Source organism: Amblyraja radiata, chromosome 4 (assembly GCF_010909765.2).
Source record: "Amblyraja radiata isolate CabotCenter1 chromosome 4, sAmbRad1.1.pri, whole genome shotgun sequence".
NCBI classification, from domain to species: Eukaryota; Metazoa; Chordata; class Chondrichthyes; order Rajiformes; family Rajidae; genus Amblyraja; species Amblyraja radiata.
The window spans coordinates 45829818-45852761 of NC_045959.1; the positions used below are offsets into that span (position 1 = coordinate 45829818).

The 22944-nt window shown below is 42.3% G+C and overlaps 1 protein-coding gene across 1 annotated transcript in view; it reads right to left on the reverse strand.

Annotated features, from left to right (window-relative positions):
• kcnb2 (potassium voltage-gated channel subfamily B member 2) overlaps positions 1–22944 on the reverse strand; it is a 242961-nt gene that overhangs the window by 58856 nt on the left and 161161 nt on the right. The window lies entirely within an intron of this gene.

Genomic DNA, 22944 nt, shown 5'->3' on the forward strand with positions numbered 1-22944 from the left:
GCCCTCCTCCGGTCCCCCTCCTCCCACCCAACTCTGCGTGGGATTGGGTTTATTTTCTTTATTGTTTCTTTTTTGTTTTAGGACGTCAGGAGCCGTCCCTTGAGGGGGGGGGGGGTTCTGTCACAGTCTGCCCTCTCCTCATTCTCATCCACTTCACCTCCCAGTACTTTTCCACCGGTCCCTCCTTCTCCTCACCTGCCTGCATGCCTGCCAGTCCCCTCTCATCAGCCCAACTCTCCTCACCTGTTGCACTCAGTTGCCTCTGATCACCAATTAACCCGGTATATAGACTCTCCTCACCGTTCACACAATGCCAGATTGTTCTCGGCATTCATGCAAGACTCTCCAGCGATTTCCCGACTTCCTGCCTGGCTTCGACTCTCCTTTCGTCTGTCCCTCGCTGGTTTGTTTGCATCGTGTGTTGGATCTCCTGGTTACCGGACCTTCCACTACCCTGACTACGTCTCCTGCCTGCCCCTCTTCGGAACCCTCGCTCAATCCTGAGCCTCTGTGTGAGTACGGTGTACCCATTCCTGTGTTACTACTCTGTGTTACAGTATCGTAATAAAGTTCGTTACCTACTATACCTGCCTGATTCTGTGCTGCTATTGGGTCCAAGCTATACCCGTTACAGAAAGATAATACTTAAGCACGTAATTGGATTTTGTCAGGGATGAAGAGTAAAAAATATTCCAATTTGCACACTTCAATTCTTTGATTGTTACCTAGGTGGGTTTTCAAGGCATTTAACCTGTTCCCACGACACTGAACATTGCTTTTAACTATCGTTACTACACATTGGAAGACTGATCTAGATGACTCATTTTCTGACTTCAATACACCATTTCCCCATCTCTCATCCCAATGCATTTTTTCCCTTTGGCCGTGTTCATCATTTAAAGAGTGAATAAAAACATTGCATATATTTCTTCATTTGTTAAAGTATAAAGCTCTATCATGTGTTTAGAATTCTACTAATATGTTGCCTGAAATGTCCATTCCACAATCTTAGCAGCAAATTTTACTTCATGTACAATAAAGCAATATTAAACAAAACACATAATCTACCCTAACTATTTTGATATACAATTTTTTTTGTATCAATCAAATGTGCTCTTTGAACTTACAAATTGTCTATCAGCAAGCTAGTGTATTTCTGGACATAATTCTTACTTTCTTCTCTCTTCTTACCCATATTTTCTTCTCACTCTGTATGCCCAGTAATAGATAATAGACAATAGGTGCAGGAGTAGGCATTCGGCCCTTCGAGCCAGCACAGCCATTCAATGTGATCATGGCTGATCATCCCCAATCAGTACCCCGTTCCTGCCTTCTCCCCATATCCCCTGACTCCGCTATTTTTAAGAGTCCTATCTAGCTCTCTCTTGAAAGCATCCAGAGAACCTGCCTCCACCTGAGGCAGAGAATTTCACAAACTTACAACTCTCTGTTCTAAATGTCTTACCCCTATTCTTAAAATAGCAGATACCCAGGAAGAAATTGATGATGAGAACGTACTATCATTTAATTTCACGTTTGCAATCACTGCTTCAGATAATGTCCATTTCTTTTAACCTTATCATGGAGGAAGATGGGATAAAAGTGAACTACAAGTAAGAGAATGCAGTTGACATCTCTTGGAGATGTGTTGGACTGCAGAAAAACATAAGTGGTAATACAATCCAAATTACCTAGAGCTAATCAAATGGCTGCACTCAGTTTATAGAAGCACCAAACTACTGGTATCAACATGGCATGGGTTTTGTGGAGAGCATCGGAGAGAAAGCAATTGTTAACAGCAACAAACTGATGGATATCTCTGTTAAAATTCATGGGGATGCAATCATGAAACAGTTTCTCACTGCCTGTAAGTATCCAGCTTTCAATGCAACACAAGAAGCTTTCACCAACTATTGTCTAATAGCATTGGAGTACCGAGGCACTGAGAAAGGGGAATGGCACTGGCACAATGGAACAGAAACCTGTTATACTTTCTCAGTGTGGCAGCATTTTGATGTTACTCCTGCCATTTTGTCATTTTCTTTGCTTTTGCTGTTTAGCAAGCTAGTCTCCCTGTTGCCTGTGCCAAAATGGTGCCAGTGCAGTTGAGTCATTTAGGACTTCTTGAGCTTCCCAAGGGTGACCTAAATGACCACTAACTCTCCTCCATTGAAGTTCAGAAGTATTCCCCAGTCCTGGTATAGTCAGTGATTTCACACTCTGTAGGAGCACCAAGTCAAACAAAACAATACAGGGGTTAAAGTAAAGGTCACAAAGGACAGAGAGTGGAAGGATTTTTGTACATAAGATTCAATTCACAAAATTAGTTGGGGTGTTTACATTGTTACATTTTTTCCCCATTGCAATTAAACACACACGGTGATAAGGAAAGTGTAAGCGGATATGATCATGGTGTTTAAGAGGCATATACATAGGCACATGAGCATGCAGGGAATAGAGGGATGAGAATAACGTATAGGCAGATCATTTGGGCATCGTGATCGACACAGACAACATTGATAGAAGGACATGAACCTGTGCTATACTGTTCCAGAGTCATAAAGTCATAGAGTGATAGTGTGAAAACAGGCCCTTCAGCCCAACTCACCCACACTGGTCAACATGTCCCAGCTACACTAGTCCCACTTGCCTGTGCTTGGTCCTTATCCCTCCAAACCTGTCCTATCCATGTACCTGTCTAACTGTTTCTTCAATGATGGGATGGTCCCAGCTTCAACTACCTCCTCTGGCAGCTTGTTCCATACACCCACCACCCTCTGTGTGAAAGTTACCCCTCAGATTCCTATTAAATCTTTTCCCCTTCGTCTTGAACCGGAGTCCTCTGGTCCTCGATTCCCTTACCCTGGGCAAAAGACACTGTGCATCTACTTGATCTATTCCTCTCTTAATTTTGTATACCTCTATAAGATCTCCCCTCATCTTCCTGCGCTCCATGGAATAGAGACCCAGCCTACTCAACCTCTGCCTACAGCTCACACCCTCTAGTCCTGGTAACATCTTCGTAAATCTTTTCTGATCCCTTTCAAGCTTGACAATATCTTTCCTATAACATGGTGCCCAGAACTGAACACAACATTCTAAATGCGGTCTCACCAACGTCTTATACAACTGCAACATGACCTCCCAACTTTTATACTCAATACTCTGACTGATGAAGACCAATGTGCTAAAAGTATTTTGACCACCTTATCTACCCGTGACTCATCCTTCAAGGAACCATGCACCTGTACTCCTAGATCCCTCTGCTCTGCAACACTCTTTGCCCATCTGATTTCATTTTTTAGCTTAGTCCTTAGTTCCCAAAACTGCTCCAGGCATGCACTTGATCCCAGCTGCCTATACCAGTCCTATGCATTCTTCTTGTTTTTGACTAAAAAAACAAGAAGTATGTTCGTCAGCCCAGCTTCCTTTAGTTTGCTTGCTTTGTCCTTCACTCTAATGGGAATGTACACATCTGAGCTTTCTTCAGTGTACTTTTAAAAACATCCCACTTGGCCGATGTTCCTTTCCCATCAAATAACTTGCTCCAGTCAACTTGAGCGAGACATAGAAACATAGAAAATTGGTGCAGGAGGAGGCCATTCAGCCCTCGAGGAGGCCATTCAGCCCTTCGAGCCAGCACCGCCATTCATTGCGATCATGGCTGATCATCCCCAATCAATAACCCGTGCCTGCCTTCTCCCCATATCCCTTGATTCCACTAGCCCCTAGAGCTCTATCTAACTCTCTCTTAAATCCATCCAGTGATTTGGCCTCCACTGCCCTCTGTAGCAGGGAATTCAGGGCAGGGAACTGTGGCAGAGACCTTCTCTCATACCCTCAAAGTTGGCCTTCCCCTAGTTGAGCATTTTAACACATGGATCCTCTCCGTCTCTATCCATAATTATCTTAAACCTAATCAAACTGTGGCCACTGGTCCCAAAAGGCTCCTCCACACACACATCATTAACTTGCCCTTCCCAATATCCCAATACTAGATCCAGCATTGCCCTTGCATTGTTAGGGCCTCCACATACTGCTTAATTGTTACTGTATTCATGTTGTTACTTGCGAGCGGAGCACCAAGGCAAATTCCTTGTATGTGTACATACTTGGCCAATAAACATTCATTCATTCATTCATCTAAACCCTTCACACTATGATTTTCCCAGTCTATATTGGGAAAGTTAAAATCCCATACTAAAACAACCTTATTTGACCTGCAGCTGTCTGCAATCTCCCGGCACATTTGTTCTTCTAATTCCTGTTGACTACTCGGGGGTCTATAGTACACCCCCAACAAGGTGATCATCCCTTTCTTGTTCCTCAGCTCCACCCATACAGTCTCACTAGACGAACTGTCCGTAATGTCACCTCTGAACACTGCCGTGACATCCTACTTAACCAACAGTGCAACCACCCCTCCTCTTTTTCCTCACCCCTGTCTCTCCTGAAGCTCCTGTACCCCAGAACATTGAGCTTCCAGTCCTCCCTTAACCAGGTTTCAGTCATGGCTACAACGTCCCAGTGGCTTGTACCTATCTATGCCCTAGGCTCATCTGCCTTACCCATCAAGCCCCTTGCATTAAAATAAGTGCAGTTTAAACCAACCCTCCTTCTTTGCTCTCCACCTTTCACCTGTCTATTCTGTCCACTAACCTTTCCCACACCACCCTCCATACCAACTTCAAGCCTCTCACGTGCCTCCATCCTGCACTAGATCCCACCTAGAACTGTCCTGCACGAGAACTTTCTAAGTTCTATGAAAGAGGAAAGGTAAGCTCTGCGACTTCCAATGAATGAGGAAACAATGTTGTCACTGGATGAGCACCTGAGTTTATACGAGGAGAAGAAAGGTGATGTTGAAGTTGGAGCTTCAACTTTTTTGCCAGTGAACTTCTTTCTCTCTCAATGTCATACTCTCCAGTTGTTTGCCAGATAAGTAGTCGCAAGGGAAGTACATTTATATTGGGTACCATCAATCTTGATGCTTGTTACCGAATAGTGAAAGGCTTGGATAGTGTGGATACAGAGAGGATGTTTTCACTAGTGGGAGAGTGGGAAACTGTTTGATCTTATTTATTGTTGCAGTATTGCTCCCAATATATGCGAACTTGAGTCATGAATCAAATCTTTGTGAATAATCTTTGTTCCCAAATAACTGATGTGCAAAAGAGCTGCATGTTGCTGTCAGTAACCTGTCATGGAGTGAAGGCATCGTGACTGTTTCCAGGAGGTTGATCATTGAACTTCATTGTACTCAGCCTCTAGTTACATACCAGGCAGATGTTGGAGTGAAATCTCTTTCAGCTTCTGCATATGGCATAATTAAAAATAGCGACAAAGCAATATGGCACCCTCCTTCTTTCTGATAAGGAAAAATGGGGGGGGGGGGGTGGACTCTTAGTAGGGATATGAGGTGCTCATCCAGGTGGGGGACAGGAAAGAGAAAAAAAGAAGGGAGGGGCATGGTGTTAGCAGTTACCTAAAATTGAAGAGTTTAATATTCATACTTTTGTGTTATAAGCTCCCAATTTAATGACTATTACAGCATGCACATTGTCACTATGCAAAAATACAGCCACCATAATATTAGCATTCCACAATCAATTTATAAATTAAGCTATCCTTTTGCACTCAAAGGTCAGTCAGTCATCCCATGCCGTTCCTTTACGTCCATGGTGATCATAAGTTCATTAACTGGTGATCACTCTCCATGCAATACTCTTGAATTTTATTTGATAAAGGTAGAGCATAAATTCTACAGCTTCAAATTCTATTCTGGCAGAAATAAAACATAATGTTTTGATTTGCTTTTTTATAAACTACCTAACTAGAATACATTTGTTTGAAATCCGCTTTTTTCTCTACCTACCTAAACTTGCACAATTGACACAATGACTTCCTTATGTTTCTTATCAACATTTAAAATTGAATTTCGCTTTGGTAATTCTGGAAGTTTATTAATGTCCTCCAATAGTTTGTCACAGTCTGCCTCAGTGCTAACTACCCACCCCAATTTGGTATCACTTATAAATTTAGAAATTGTATTTATAGTTCTTAACTCTGAATTGTTATTGTGCATTGTGAAGAGCAGTGGGTCCCTGCATGGGTCGTTGTGGAATACCACACTATGAATAGTTACCCATAACAATTTTGTTTGGTTTCTATGCTAAAGTCAAATAGCAATTCATCATGCTGCTTGTCACCTGATCTAGCTCATTGGTCTGTTATGGGTAACTATCAAAAGTCTTTTCGATATCCAGATAAATTACAGCTTTGTCTACTTTTTGCTCTTCAAAATGTCACTAAAATCATCAAGCAAGATTTTCCCTATTGAAACATATGCCCCTTCTTTAATATACTTTCTTGGATGACACTTCTTCTTTTCTGATAGTAATTATTCAATTATTTACCTAACACCAATGTTAAAGTGACAGATCCATAATTCCCTGGATATTATTTATGCCCCTTCTCAGATATAGAAAATACAATAGTACTCTGGCATAATATTTTTTCTGATGTTACTAAATTTGAGTCACTTTTATACTGGATTCCTTTGCTCCAAAGAAGGCTTCTAAACTATACTTATATTTTAACTTTCTGCTTTTGGCCATTTTTTTCAATAGCATTCCAATGCGAAGAGAATGTAAATTTAGATTCAGTATTACATCAAATAGTACTTTCTAATGTGCCATTTATTTACAGGACAGTCTGGTGACATGACATGTGCTCTTTACATCCTTGGTGCTTATGTGGTTGTATTCCAGTGCCTATTTAGAGAAAATGGTTTGGATTTGTACCGAGAGTGGCTCATTGGGGGATTACTCATGCTGAAACTTTAAAGCAGGATTAAAGGTTTTACCCAGCTCCTACAAATAATGTGTACAATAAATAAAACAGTCTCAAAATGTGATATAAATCTTTGCATTTTGTAAATGCATAAAAGTCCATCTGGTTTGTTCAGTCCTATAAAATGACTTTCTCATCCAGTTTCTATTTCTGATAAAGATACTTCAAATACTATTGCTTTACCCACAGCCATCAATCTTATCGCAATCTGATTAGACTGTGATCGACTAGCCCATTCTCACCCTGATGTTCAAACTTCCTTGACCCTTTTAATTTCTGCCAAGTCCGATTCCTCTCATTGGTTCAACATAGTGTTGAACTTTATCTGACATCTGCTCCCAAAATGCATTCCAGCATTACTGTCAGATAACATGCGTAAAAGCTCATTTTTCATGCTTAATCCTCCTCTTTGCTCTTCCGATGTTCTGAATTCTTAGCATTCTCTCCCTGGTTTGGTGCAAGGGGACGTACCAGTGTTTATATCCAAAAGGAGGATCGTCCTGCATTAACACACATCACCTAGTTGACATTCATTTTTATTTTTCACCCTCAAAATACTCTCATTAAAGCCACCTGTGATACTGTTACCTTATTGTTTCAAGAAGTTAATATGTGCTGGAGATTTAACTGGTAATCAAAGATTGCCAATAATGGAAATTATTTTCATATACTTCTTCATCTATTGAAGTAAGGACTTGCTTATAGTCCATAAATTCATTCATACAAAAAAATAAATGTAACTTCATTGAATTGTATTGAAGCAGTAACCTTCATAATGATCTTTATTCAGGATTATTTTTCAATTGACATCAACTTTTTTAAACAAGGATTTGGTATCAGCTTTATGGAGCTTCATAAGTATCTATATATCAATTTGAAGAGCCATGACCTGCATTACCTTGCAGACCTCAACATCTGGCTATACTGCACAGTAAGAAGATTAATTGAAAGCTTTGGATTGTTCTTCATTTAAACAGCTTATGGGTTACTGAATTCATAATCAGAAACATATATCTTCAGAAATATCCCACATATACAAATTTATACAGGTAGAATGGGGAATGGAGAAAAATAAGCTTTTTTATATGTGATCAATTTTGTATGATTGGTTATAACATTCCACATGTTAATTTAATGAGAACTGAGTTTAATAATTTCCAGCACAGGAGTTAGAAACCACCAACTTTAAAAAGATTATAAATGTTTACCCATCTGCAGCTTCATGTCAAAAACTTAGAAAGTATTGATTGGTTAATGTTTTTGAAACGTGGGTATGGTTTAAATATCATATCATTGGGTGGCACAGTGGCACAGCGGTAGAGCTGTTGCCTTACAATGCCAGGGACTCGGGTTCGATCCTAACTACAGGTACTCTCCAAATGTAGTTAGTACATTCTCCCTGTGACCAAGTGGGTTTCCTCCAGGTGCTCTGGTTTTCTCCCAAATACCAGAGACATACAGATTTGTAGCTTAATTGACTTCTGTAAATTGCTCCGAGTGTGTAGGATAGAACTAGTGTACGGGTGATGGTCGGCGTGGAATCGATGGGCTGAAGGACCTGTTTCCACACTGTATCACGAAAGCTAAAGATAAATAATAAAGGAATTTATCTACAAAGATTTTGACCTGGAAAACTGCAACAGAGGAGTCAAGCTTAGCAGATCAAAGTTTCATGCAACAACAAGAGACACTGCGTATTGAGGTTTTACTTATCCCCGTTGAACAAAATGTGATCTTGGCATCATTGTGAGGCAATTTTCCATTCAGCTGGACCTAGCTAAAGCATTATTTCTTCATAGAAAACACCTTTGACCAAAAGTCCATCAGACAGTGGTTAGGAGTGAATGTCCTGGAGGATTTGCAGAAGAAAACAACGAATCCTGGGGAATATTTATTTTCTTATTAACTGTTGCAGCTATGATTATCTTTTACGTCTCCCACTCTTCAACAGCAGAGGTTCAAAGCATCTTACAAAATTCTGGCAAACTAACCACACCGTTTTATTGCAAGATAATTCAAAACACCTTACAAAATAAATTATTTTGGAGTATAGTAATCTCTGTTCTGTTATCTTTTAAAATCTGGTTTCTCCCCTTGTCCAAAATGAATCAAAATATCCTTACACTCAAAATATACATTGGGATGAAAGGGAATTAACAGTTTAAAGATGATAGAACCCAGGGTGAGTTTTTAAAAGACTGCAGTTTACTTAGGTCACCATATTTGCAATAAAAAGATGAAATACAAGGAAGACTCACTCGATCAGACAGCTTCAGTGGAGAGAGAACCACGTAATATATATATATACTTTTAAAATTTATTTATTAGAAGTACAATAAGTCACACCACATATATCTTATTACATTTGTTGTACCCCTTCATTTTTTGAGCTTTAAGAAAGATAGAAATAAAGGAAGTAAGGAAAGTGTGAAAGAGTCGTGATAGTGCGAGAAAGTATTGAAAAAAAAAGCCCATTAGAAAAAGAGTTAGAGAAGAAAGTTAAGAAATAGACCCTAGAAAAGAGAGAAAGAAAGAGAAACAATTGCTCTATTATAAAAAACCATGCGAAAAGGGATATACCAACCATATTTTTCATCCCCCGTTACCAGATCCTGGCACCATTTATTTTTTAAATTACTGTTGCACCTTATACTTGTAGTAAGTCAATAAATGCAGATGTGGTCTGCTTTGCCTGCAAGGAGGAGTCTCATATCTTCCAGGTGTAATGTTTCGAACATATTTGAAATCCGCATATTTATTGTTGGTATAGGAGCGTTTTTCCAGAATTTGAGTATAAGCTTTTTTCCCGTTATTAGCCCGTAATTAAATAAATTCTTTTGGAACACGTTTAGTTCAGGGCTACCTTCAAAGATAATCCATTCTGCTTTCGGTATCAGTTTTGTTTTATTTCACATTCTGAAAATCCAGAATATTTATGTTTGTAAAAGACCACAATTATTTATTTGACTGTGCAGCCCTCTCCAGACAAGATATTTATCTACAGTAAGATGCTCAATTATGGTTGTTGAGTGCTATACTTGCTGCATAGAGAAATATTCTGTCTGCGGAGTGACCTATCAGATATACAAATGGATCTTGGACACCATTTTTCAACATTAGGAAGCTGTGTACTATCTAAAATACAGGGATGTCAGAACCCAATTTCCATCTCTGTGTTTCTAATAATACAAGCACTCATACCTTTCAATCTACTGAATATCACTGTACAACACATCCTGCCTTTTTAAAACATGTGACATCACCAGAAGCAGTTAAACAACCAATCTCTTACAGACACTAATGGCACTCATTAAACTAAAATGGTGTTGGCCTATATTTTTTCCCTTTTTGGAACTGGAAGCCACAGTACTTGGCCAGCAATTCTTGTTTTAATTTCAGACCTAATTGCAGGGTTTCTTTGAAGAGGTTTCAAGTCTGATTTTCGATGTTCATATTTACAAAAGATGACTGTGTAATGAAGTAATTCAAATGCACAAGAATGAGCACAAGATAATCATGAGTGGGGAAGGCGGTTTGACCATCTTATTCCATCGATACGCAGAGACAATAGTGCATCCCATTTCTGCATCTTGATGTTTTGTAAATTATTCTGAGATCTCTCTATTAATCTAGTTTGGAGCCCCTTCTATTTACAGATCTTTGTGAAAAGCCCTATTGTTCTATTTGGAATAGATGGAACCCGGATTTTATTTTCTATTCCCGGATTTTAATTGAATGTGTTCGTGTAATAATAATAATAATAATAATAATAATGTAATAAATACTTTATTGATCCCCTCAGTGAAATTCAGATGTCCAGAAGCCCCCAACCAACAAACCCACAGATTCAAAACGAACGCAGACAGAAAATACATAGAATACAATGTGGACACTACCTGAGAGCAATAAATACTTAAAAAGACCAATAATTAACAATTAAAAATTAAAAATTGCAAAATGCATCCCCCTACAGCCTAGCGGTCTGAATTATAAAATCTAATGGCTGCAGGGGTGAAGGATCTCCTGAACCGCTCCATTCTACAGGGCAGGGAGAGGAGCCGGTTGTTGTTCCGAGTGCTCTTTTGACTCTCCAGAATTATATGGAGGGGATGCCCGGGGTTTTTCAGGATGACCTGCACCTTGTGCCTCATACGCCTCTCAAGCACATCCATCCCAGAGTCTACTCTCCCCTCCAGCACTGAGCTAGCTCGTTTAACCAGTCTGACCAGCTTCTTGTTGTTTTTTGCACTAATGCTGTTGCCCCAGCAGACAACAGCGTAGAAAATAACACTTGCAACCACAGTGTTGTAAAACATGTGCAGCATATCATTACACACATTGAAGGATTTGAGCCTTCTGAGGAAAAAGAGTCTGCTCTGGCCTTTTTTGTAGAGGGAGTCCGAGTTGACAGACCAGTCCAGTTTGTTATCAAGGTGCACTCCAAGGTATTTATATGTCTGCACCACCTCAATGTCAGCCCCTGCAGCGTTGACCGGCTGAAGGGGGAGCTTGGACCTGCCAAAGTTAACCACCATCTCTTTAGTCTTAGTTGTGTTCAGGATGAGACAGTTCTCTTCACTCCAGGCACAAAAGGAACTGGTCAAGTTCCTGTATTCCTCCTCCTGCCCGTTCCTTACACATGCCACAATCGCTGTATCATCTGAATATTTCTGTACGTGGCATGTGTCAGACTTATAGTTAAAGTCTGCTGTATACAGGGTGAAGAGGAACGGGGCCAGAACCGTTCCCTGTGGGGCTCCAACATTGCACACCACTGTGCCAGAGACACTGTCCCCCAGCTTGACAAACTGTGGTCGACCCGTCAGGTAGTCGTATATCCAGGAGATAAATGTGGAATCCACCCCCATCTTCTTAAGCTTGTCATTCAGAATCAGGGGTTGGATGGTGTTGAACGCACTTGAGAAGTCGAAGAACATAATCCTCACATAGCCACCGGGTTTGTCCAAAAAGGAGTAGATCCGGTGCAGCATGTAGAGGACTGTGTCATCCACCCCAATGTTCTCCTGGTATGCAAACTGTAGGGGGTCGAGTGCATGCTGGACTTGTGGTCTCAGGAGACGAATGAGTAGCCGCTCCATTGTTTTCATGATATGGGATGTAAGGGCCACCGGTCTGTAGTCGTTGATCTCGGTCGGCCGCCCTGCTTTGGGAACCGGCACGAGACATGATGTTTTCCACAGACCTGGTACCCTCCCTGACTGGAGGCTCAGGTTGAAAATGGTCTGGAGCGGCTCCGCCGGCTGAGCCGCACAGTCTTTTAGTAGCCTGGGACATACACCATCAGGGCCAGCTGCTTTACCAGGGCGCAACCTCCTCAGCTCAGCTCTTACCTCGTCCGCCGTGAAGAACAGTTGAGGAGATGCCGGCATAGGAGGTGCTGCAGCTGTGGTGTTGGGGGGGCTGCCTCGTGGAGGTTATGGTGGGGGAGAGGCTGCACCTGTAGAGGTGGGAGGGGATACCAGATCAAACCTGTTATAGAACAGGTTAAACTCATTGGCCTTGTCCACGTCTCCTGACGGCTGGCTTCTCTTCTCCTTGAAGCCAGTGATGGTCTTCATTCCTCTCCACACCTCTTTGATGTTGTTGTACTGCAGTTTCTTCTCCAGCTTCCTTTTATAGTCCCCTTTTGCCTGCTTCATACTCCTTTTCAAGTGGTGCTGTACCCTCTTGATTTTTCCCGATCACCAACCTTGAAAGCTTCCTTTTTCTCGTTTAGGAGGCTCTTGATGTTGCTTGTAATCCAAGGTTTGTTATTGGGAAAGCAACAAACAGTTCTTACTGGCACAACAACATGTAATAGAGTCATGTAGCATGATTCGTCCTTGCCAACAATGAAGCCCCATCTAAGCTAGTCCCATTTGCCTGCATTTGGCTCATATCCATCTCAACCTTTCCTATCCATGAACCTGTCATTTAAATTCTGTTATAGTACTTGCCTCAACTACCTCATTCCATACCCACCAGCTGACACAAAGAGGTTTTCGCTCAGGTTTCTATAATTTTTTTTTCCTTTCTCACCTTAAATCTATGTCCTCTGGTTCTTGAATCCCCTACCCTGGGTAAAGCACTATGCATTTACCCTATCTATTCCCCTCATGATTTTATACACTGCTATAAGATCACTTCTCAGCTTCCTGCACACCGAGGAATAAATTCCTAACCTGTCCAAACTTTCCCCGTAGCTCAGGCCCTCGAGTCTAGGCAATCTCCTAGTAAATCTTCTCTGCACTCTTTTCAACTTAGTGACATCTTTCCTATAGCAGCATGACCAAATCTGAACACAACACTCCAAATGTGACCTCACCAACATCTTGTACAACTGTAACATAACGTCTCAACTTCTATACTCAATACCCTGACTGATAAAGACCAATGTACTAAAATGCCTTCATTACCACCCTGTCAAACGTTGATGCTTTTTTCAGGAAATTACGTACCTGTACTCCTAGAACACTTTGCTCTACCACACTCTCCAGGGCCCTAACATTTACTTTGAAGGTCCTGCCTTAGTTTGACATTCCAAAATTCAACACCTCACACGTATCTGCTTTAAACCATCTCCCCTGTCAACGATACCATCTACTTTACTGTCATCTGCAAACGTACTAATCATGCCTTATACATTCTCATCCAAATCATTGATATAAACCACAAACAGAAATAAGCCCATGGACTATCTCCGACATCTCCCTTCCGTTTCTTCATCTTACCATCTCCATCACAGGATGGTATCGACTGACATCTATTATAAACCTACTGACTCCCACAGCTTCTTCTCGCCCTGCCTCCTGCAAAGACCTGTTGCAAATCTCCTCTTCCATCATAGATGAAGCCCTCACACGGGTCTCCCCGGTATCCCGCAGCTCCGCTGTTTCTCCCCCTCCCCCCAGTTGCAACAGGGACAGAGTCCCCCTGGTCCTCACCTTTAACCCCATCAGCCATTGCATACAGCACATAATACTCTGGCGTTTTCGCCACCTCCAACGGGATCCCACCAGTAGCTACATCTTCCCATCTCCACCCCTTTCCGCTATCTGCAGAGATTGTTCCCTCACTAACTCCCTGGTTAACTCATCCCTTCCCACCCAAACCAGTCCCTCGCCATGTACTTTCCCCTGCAACCGCAGGAGATGCAACATCTGTCCCTATACCTCCTCCCTCGACTCCATCCAAGGATCCTTACAGTCTTTTCAGGTGAGGCAGAGGTTCACATGCACGTCCTCCAACCTCATCTACTGTATCCGCTGTTCCAGGTGGGAATGACTATATATCGACGAGATTAAACGCAGGCTTGGCTGAACACCTCTGCTCAGTCCGCCTAGGCCTAAGCGATCTCCCAGTTGCAAAATACTTAAACTCCCCCTCTCACTACCATACTGACCTTTCTGTCCTGGGCCTACTCCACTGTCAGAGTGAGGCCCAACGCAAATTGGAGGAACAACACCTCATATTTCGCTTGGGCAGATTACAACCTAGCGAATAACCCTTGCATTCCCTCTCCCTCCATCCCTCCCCATCCTAGTTCTCCAACTAGTTTAATTGTCCTCCTGATTAAATATTACTGATTGTATGCTTTGTTGTCACCTTCTCTTCAGCTAACAATGTACCATTGTGCACATCCGGAAGTGGCGGCGCTGTGATACGGCTGCGGCTCGCCTGCAGTCTGTCTGTAATTACTTTTTTGTGTTGTTTTTTTTTGTCTAGTTTAGTAATTTTTTTGGTTATTAGGTGGTGTTGTGTGTGTGGGGGGAGGGTGAAACAGGGCTTTCTGTCTCTTCCTTCGGGGGAATGCGACTTTTTTGTCGTATCCCCCTTCTCTTCCCCCGTCTGCGCTGAGGCCTAATGGCGGAGCTGGCGGCCTCCAACCTGCGACCGACCTCGAGGGTCCGGAGGTAGAGCCAGCCAGGACTCACCAACGCGAGGCTGGCCGTCTTCGAGCTGTGGCGACGTCCGGGTAGCGGCACGACTCGGCGCTCCGGTGAGGGCGGACGGCGCGGGGCTGAGACACTCCCGTGCGGGCGGCATGGCTACTGGCTGGAAGGCGCTCCCGTGGGGGCAGCCCGGTGCGGGGCTGAGACGCTGCCGTGTGGGTGGCCTGGGTCCCGGCTGGAAGGCGCTCCCGTGGGGGCAGCCCATTGCGGGGCTGAGACGCTGCCGTGTGGGTGGCCTGGCTACCGGCTGGAAGGCGCTCCGGTGAGGGCGGACCGACTCCCGGCTGGAAGGTGCTCCCGTGGGGGCAGCCCGGTGCGGGGCTGAGACGCTGCCGTGTGGGCGGCCCGGTGCGGGGCTGAGACGGTGCTCCGGCGGCTGAGGCGGCGTTCTGGCGGCGGCGACCTGGATCCGGGGCTCGGCCGCGGGCCAGTGGATGACAATGTCGGGAGCTCGCAGGTCACAGGCTGGTGCCTGTTTTCCGGAGCACCCGTTGCAACAACTGCGTCCGCTGGACTGGAGGGCGGCAGCTTCGACCACCCCCGGGCCGCGGAGCTTGAACCGCGGGACTGACTTACCATCGCCCGGTGGGGTATCGCCTCGGCGCAGAGGGAGAAGGTGACAACAAAGCATACAGACAGTAACTCTAAGACTTTTGCCTCCATCACAGTGAGGAGGTGTTTGGTGAACTCACTGTGGTGGATGTTAATTTGTGTTTATTGTGTGTTGTTATTATTACATGTATGGCTGCAGGCAACAGCATTTCGTTCAGACCGAAGGGTCTGAATGACAAATAAAGGATTCAATTCAATTCAATTCAATCCTTGATCGCCATCCCCTTTGATCTGTGTTTTCACACCTTACCCATCCATATTTCTTTGTCATCCTCTCCCCTCACTCTCAGTCTGAAGAAGGGTCTCGACCTGAAACGTCACCCATTCCTTCTCTCCAGAGATTCTGCCTGGCCCGCTGAGTTACTCCAGCATTTTGTGTCTATTATAGGAAGCATGTTGCTATGTTGGAAATAGTGCAGCGAAGATTTATGTGGATGTCGCCAGCTCTTGAGGCATGAGCTAAAGGAAGAGGTTGGGCAGGCTAGGAATTTATTTTTTGGAGCACTGGATGTTGAGAGTAGATCTCATAGGGGTAAATAAGATCATGGGGGGAACAGAAGGTAAATGCATAGTATATTTTACCAAGAGTCTGAGAATCAAAGACCAGGGGACATAGGTTTAAGGTGAGAGGGGAAAGATTTAATAGGAACCTGAGGGGAAACTTTTTCCACACAGAGGGTGGCGGGTATATGGAACAAGCTACCAGAAGAGATAGTTGAGGCAGGTACTATAACAACATTTAAAAGCCTCTTGGACAGGTACATGGATAGGAAAGGTAGGTAGGACTAGTGTAGATAGGGGATCTTGTTCAGCATGGACAAGTTAGGCCGAAGAGCCTGTTTCCCTGCTGTATGACTCTAAGGAGCTAGATCAATATTAGTTGAGAAAGAAGATCAAAGTTTCTGGACATGGAGCATTGCTATTTTCCCCACCAGGAGACAAGTAAAAGCAGTTACTGTTTTTTATAGCAGAAGGTAACAGGTGGTTTTGGGTGAATTAATTAGAGATGGAATAATGATACCATGCCTCCAGATGGAGTGTGCTTAATTAAATGAATGGTCGTCTTTACTTCAGGCGTACTTGTGTCTTGTTCTTATATAACTGCACAAAGTGCAAGTCTCAGGAGGGTTACTTAAGTTAGTCAAATGCCAATTAACTCAGCAGGATGCAGCTTGAGCTTGCAAGCAAAAGTTCATACATTCAAATAAAATCAGGGTTTAGCCTTACTGGAATAGGTCAAACAACTGCCATACATGAGAATATGTGCGAAGAGACTTCAATTACTGTCCTCGACACTCTTTGCCAAGCACCACTAATGCACCAAAAATAATAACAGCAAGCAACCATCCTGTGATTCATGTGAATTTAGTTAGATGATTATTATTTCAGATGTTGTATGCTAAATGAAAATTTCAAATATGCAAGAACTTCATAATGTGTCTCCGTTATTTAGTTTTATTAGGTCTTCATATTTTTCTATTATTCAGCTATATTCGGACTGATTGTATGGAAAACTGTTTGTGGTTTAGAATGTTGTTCTGAACCATTTCTCATTCCTGTTTTCAACCTGAGGTCAACATTTTTAATTTTTTAGAAAGACTGAAACGGGTTTCAAATATTTTCAGCCTTTTTAAAGAGAATGGTCAGAATTTGAAGGAAAGTAAAGGCGATTCTGTTGACCAATGCAGAGAAGTGTAGTCCCAATTATACAATTTAACTGTCACTTGTGATTCCATATACAGTATATTAACATTAACAGGTGTGAACATCGCCAGAATGCCCAACATTTATTACTTTTCCTAATTTCCCTTAAGAGAGAAGTGATAAAACAGTTATGTGATTTGTTACAGTCCCTGTCATGTAGATTCTCTCACAATTCAACTTTGTAGCAAGTTTCAATAATTTCATCCAACAATGAAGATGCATTGATAAATTTCCACATCAGGTTGTGAGTGACTTCCAGTGTAATTTTTCAGTTGTGGTGACCACATGCATGTTCGGGTCTTGCCCTTCCAGGCAGCAGAGGTCGCGGGATTGACAGGGGTCGTTGAAGAAGCTGTTGCAAATTGCAGTGGTGTACACCAACGTCATGATTTGCTGGTACTTTATGGCTAGTCTAGTTAGGTTTCTAATTAATGATTGACATCCTCGACTCCACTCCATTCCCAAATGTTGACGGTGATGCATTTAATTCAACTTATTTCTGCGACCTTTATTTTAGACTTTAGAGATACAGCATGGAAACAGGCCCTTCGGCCCACCGATTCTGCGCCGACCGAAGATCACCCCTTACACCAACACTGTCCTACACACATTAGGGGCAATTTATAAAAGCCAATTAACCTACAAAACTGTATGACTTTGGAGAGTGTGAGGAAACCGGAGCACATGAAGAAATCTCTCGTGGTCACAGGGTGAATGTACAAACTCTGTACAGACAGTACCCGTAGTTAATCTATATTACTAAAAGTCTGATCTTGACCACTTCCTGTTGTTCTCTATATTGATTTTAGAAAAAACGCTGCCACTTACGGCTGTGATTTTTGACCATCTTACTCAGAGTCCCCCTCCGCTGCACAGGACAAGAGGATTTTTCCCATCGATGAAAAATAAAAGTTATTAGTGTTTAAAAAATGTTGATATTCTCTCACCTGAAGGCCATGCCCCTTCCAGAGGGACTATAAAACCCAGAATTGTTGAGTGCCTCAGTCAGTCTCGGCAAGATGGGGGAGTGAGAGGTTCACATCTCTCAGTCTGAGCTGAGAATAACACTAAAAATATGTCTACTAAACTGTGAGTGGTTTTACTGACCTGTCATTGCCCTTAATGTGGTTTGAAAATAAAGTTTGGAAATGCTAAAGCTGTGTTGCCTTTGGTTTGGAAATGCTAACGCTGTATTGCCTTTGGTTTGGAAATGCTAATGCTGTGTTGCCTTTGGTTTGGAAATGCTAATGCTGTGTTGCCTTTGGTTTGGAAATGCTAAAGCTGTGTGGCCTTTGGTTTGGAAATGCTAAAGCTGTGTTGCCTTTGGTTTGGAAATGCTAAAGCTGTGTTGCCTTTGGTTTGGAAATGCTAAAGCTGTGTTGCCTAATTGAAGTTGCCTTGCCTATTTAAAGTTGCCTTGTATAATTAAAGTTGCCTTGCCTATTTAAAGTTGCCTTGCCTATTTAAAGTTGCCTTGCATAATTAAAGTTGCCTTGCCTATTTAAAGTTGCCTTGCATAATTAAAGTTGCCTTGCATAATTAAAGTTGCCTTGCCTAATTAAAGTTGCCTTGCCTTCTATATAATTAAAAGTCTAATCTTGACCACTTCCTGTTTGCGCTTTATATTGATTCTAGAAAAAACACTACCATGTACGGCTGTGATTTTTGGCCATCTTACTCAGAGCCCCCTCCGCTCATCAGGTGCTGAGGATTTTTCCCATCGATGAAAAATAAGAGAGTTATTAGTGTTTAAAAATTGTTAAGATTCTCTCTCCTGTCAATCATGCCATGAAGGCCATGCCCCTTCTGGTGGGAGGGGGAGAGGGACTATAAAACCTAGAAATGTGGGTGTGGCTCAGTCTCTGCAAGATGGAGGAGGAAGAGGTCACGACTCGCTGTCTTTAGTGGCCTTGCATCCTGCTTGAAATGGTATGAAACTGCACTTGAATTTGGTGGCCATGCACCCTGCTTGAAATGGAATTTCAAAGAATAGCCGTGTCAACTGCCAGCCCACCAGCCATGAGTGAGTGAGCTGCCAGCACAACAGGCTTGAGTGACTGAGCCGCCAGCCCAAGAATCCATTCGGCCCACAATGTCCATACTAGCCCCTGGAAACCAGTCCCTTCAGCCAATAACACGCATACTAGCGCTCCAGAAGCCCCCCCCCCCCCCCCCCTGGCCAGCAATGGGTCCCACTTAGTCTAGTTAGTTATAAATATAAGGCAATACCATTTTAGTTTAACATGTCATGTAATTCTGTTGAATGTCAAAGGCAGATGGTTGACACTCTCCAGTTGGAGATGATCAGTGCTGGCACATGTATCCTGCAAATGTATGTCACAGTTATTAACACATGCTTGAACTTTGTCTGAATCTTGTTGCATACAGCAGGAATCTACTTCACTATCCAAGAAGGTGGGAATTGATTTAACATCATACAATCAAAACAAATCATCCCCGCTTCTGTTTTTGACAGCTCATTGATGTAGCAATTGAAAATAGCTAGGCCAAAGAAAGTACCTGGAGGATTATGTGCCTCAGTAGGCCAGAATGTTTTGAATCTACTGCGCTACTTAATTTCACTATCACTTGCCTGCCCGCATTAACCTGTTCTGAATATAGAGTCAGCCAAACTGACCTTCACGATCGGAAAGGCATTCACAAGGCAGAGCCGGCTCTATAATTTAATCACCTCAGATCTGGACGTGGACCTCTGAAGCCCTTTTGACCACTCACTGTTGTGAAAGGCCTTTGTTTTAATGTCTCTAGAAATCAGAGATTTTTGAACCAACTCAAATAGATTTGAGTAATTAAAACAAATACATTTAACAACTTAAAAAATATATTAAATGTAACAAAAACATCATAACACCAAAACATGAAAAACGGCGTTAAGGTCTGAAGAAGGGTCTCGACCCAAAATGTCACCCATTCCTTCTCTCCAGAGATGCTGCCTGTCCCACTGAGTTATTCCAGCTTTTTATGTCCAGCTTGCTTTGGACTGGATTTACACCTTTATTCTCAGTAATCCCAAGACAACACAGTATCATGTCAAGTAAAGCTGGTGAAATGAACACTTGGTATAAAGTCAGAATGTAATGTACAAATACACTGTGCAATCTGAAAACCACTGTATACCAGACTCGCCAGATGTGAGTCATGACTTTAACCGTTGACTATGGTGATAGCAATCATTCATGGTGACACTTTGCACGTTAGACAGGAACATTCAAACTTGCCTGACTTTTACAAAGAGCAGCCAATTAGTCCCATGGTCTTCAAGGTCTTCCAAATTGTTCCTTTTAATATTTAATTCCTCTTTAAATAACAGTACACATATGCACAGGTTATTTTAAATAGGAATTAAATTAATCTTCCTTCTCTACACTTTCTTCATATCCCTGAAATATTTTTCTGAATAGTTTCTTCAAAGACTACCTTAGAAACAAACACAAGCTCCAAGTGAGGACAGGTAGATTGGTAGGTGTTAGGTGGGGGACAGAGGGTTGGAGAGAACAGCAGAGGCTGCAAAATGCTAGGTGGAGGTAATCAGGAGCTGCAGATGATGGAATCTGATGGGAAAGGTGGTGGAGTGAGTAACAAAATAAGTGGGTGCTATGGGCGGATGCGAATTGATAAGGAGAGTTGACAAGGTAGGATAAATAGATATTTTTTTTACAAGCAAATAGTTTCATTAATAATACAGAAACATAATTAATATCTCAATGAGAAAACTATATGGTCTAACTATTGTAAACATTACAAAACAGAATTTGTTAGCAAATAAAGTCAGAGTCATGAAGAGATGCAGCACAAAACAGGACCTTCAACCCACCAAGTTCACAGCAACCATCAACCAGCCCTTGATACTAATCTTATTTTGTATTCTTCCCGCATTCTTGGTAACTCCTCCCGGATTCCACCATTCTCCAGCACACAGGGGTAATTTACTGTGGGAAATTAATTTACTAATCTGCACCTCTGAGATGTGGGAGGAAATCAAAGGACCAGAGAGAGCTAGGTGGTCACAGGAAGAAGGCGTAAAACTCCACACAGCAAATGAGTCATAGTCATAGAGTGTGGAAACAGGCCCTTTGGCCCAATTTGCCAACACCGACCAACATGTCCCATCTACATGAGTCCCACTTGCCTGCATTCGGCCCATATCCCTCCAAATCTGTCTTATCCATGCACCTGTCTAATCGCTTCTTAAATATTGCGATAGTCCCTGCCTCAACTACCTCCTCCAGGTTCCATACAACCACCAACCTTTGTGTGATTAAGCTACCTCTAAGATTCCTATAAAATATTTTCCCCTTCACCGAAAACCTATTTGAGGTTTAACTGAGGTTTGGTTATATCTGAGTCTTTGGTGCTCTGAGGTAGTGTCTCTACTGGCTGCATCACTCACGGTGCCACAGGTAGCCAACTTTATTTCAAATTGAAAAAAAAGAACAATTGCCACAAATCTCTGGAACTATGAATAGTGGTGAATAAAACATGTTCACATTAAATCTGTAACATTTCTGTGGTACATGAAAAGTTCAGTGATCCTAACACAGCCAACATGCTGCTTTTGCTTTGTTACATACACTGTATTACAAAACGAGTTTTCCTTGCCAATGTCAAGAAGAGTTAAATTGAAGCCCTGAGGTAAAATTAATGCAGACACTACGATTCTTATTTTTTTACGTAATAGTGTATTATTTAAATGATTTCAAATCAATCTTAATACTTTTAATATCTATTTAGATTGCATTATATCCTGCTTTCCAGTGGATGCATGAAGTGGAGAATTCTTCTAATGTTCCAGGAAACATTCCTTGCTTAAATAGTCACAGCATGGAAGTAGGCCTTCCAACCAAACTCATCCATGTTGACTAAGATGACCCATCTAAACTAGTCACATTTACCTGCATTTGGCCCATATTCTTCTAAAACTTTCCTGTCCATGGACCTATTGAAATGTACTTTATATCTTGTTAATATACCCGCCTCAACTACTTTCCCTGGCAACTCATTTTCAACTTTTTGAAAAAGTTGCCTCTCAGGTTCTTATTAAATCATTCCCCTCTAACCATAAACCTATGCCCTATAGTCCTTAATATTAGATGCATTCTGATTATTATAGAGGTATATATGATTGTATATACCTCTATAGGATCACCCCTCAGCTTTCTGTGCTCCAAGGAATAGAATCCTAGACTGCCCAACTTCTCCCCATTACTCAGGCCATTGAATCCTGTCAACATCATCGGAAATCTTTGCACTCTTTCCAGCTCAATGGCATATTTCATATAACAGGTTGATCAAAATTGAACACAATATTCCAAGTGCTGCCTCACCAATGCTTTGTACAAACTGTAACGTAATGACCTAACTTCTATTCTCAATTCACTGATTGATGAAAGCCAGCATGTTAAAATTCTTCTTCACCATCCTATGTACAGGGCCGGATTTAGATGAAGAGAGGCCCTAAGCTGTTCCACTTGCGAGGCCCCTCCCAATCCCCCACCCCCACGACTAGAGGAAGATGGTCCACCAGACTGACACCGATTTGCAGCCGAGCGTGGCCAATGAGATAAGGGGCTGGAAAGCTGAGTTTATTTATTTATTTATTGCCAGTGCTCGTATCGAGTTATTGGCTTAAAGCACTATTATTCTGAAATGGAGGGCATGGAAAATTACTGAAGGGTTGTTTAGAGACTACAGTGCGTTGTGACAGCATATGTAAGAAAGCCCTATGACAGTGTCAATTTTCTTTCTCTGTTGTCAGCCGGGCAACCTTGGCAGCTTTTTAAGTTGCCAATGACAGTTTAGGTGG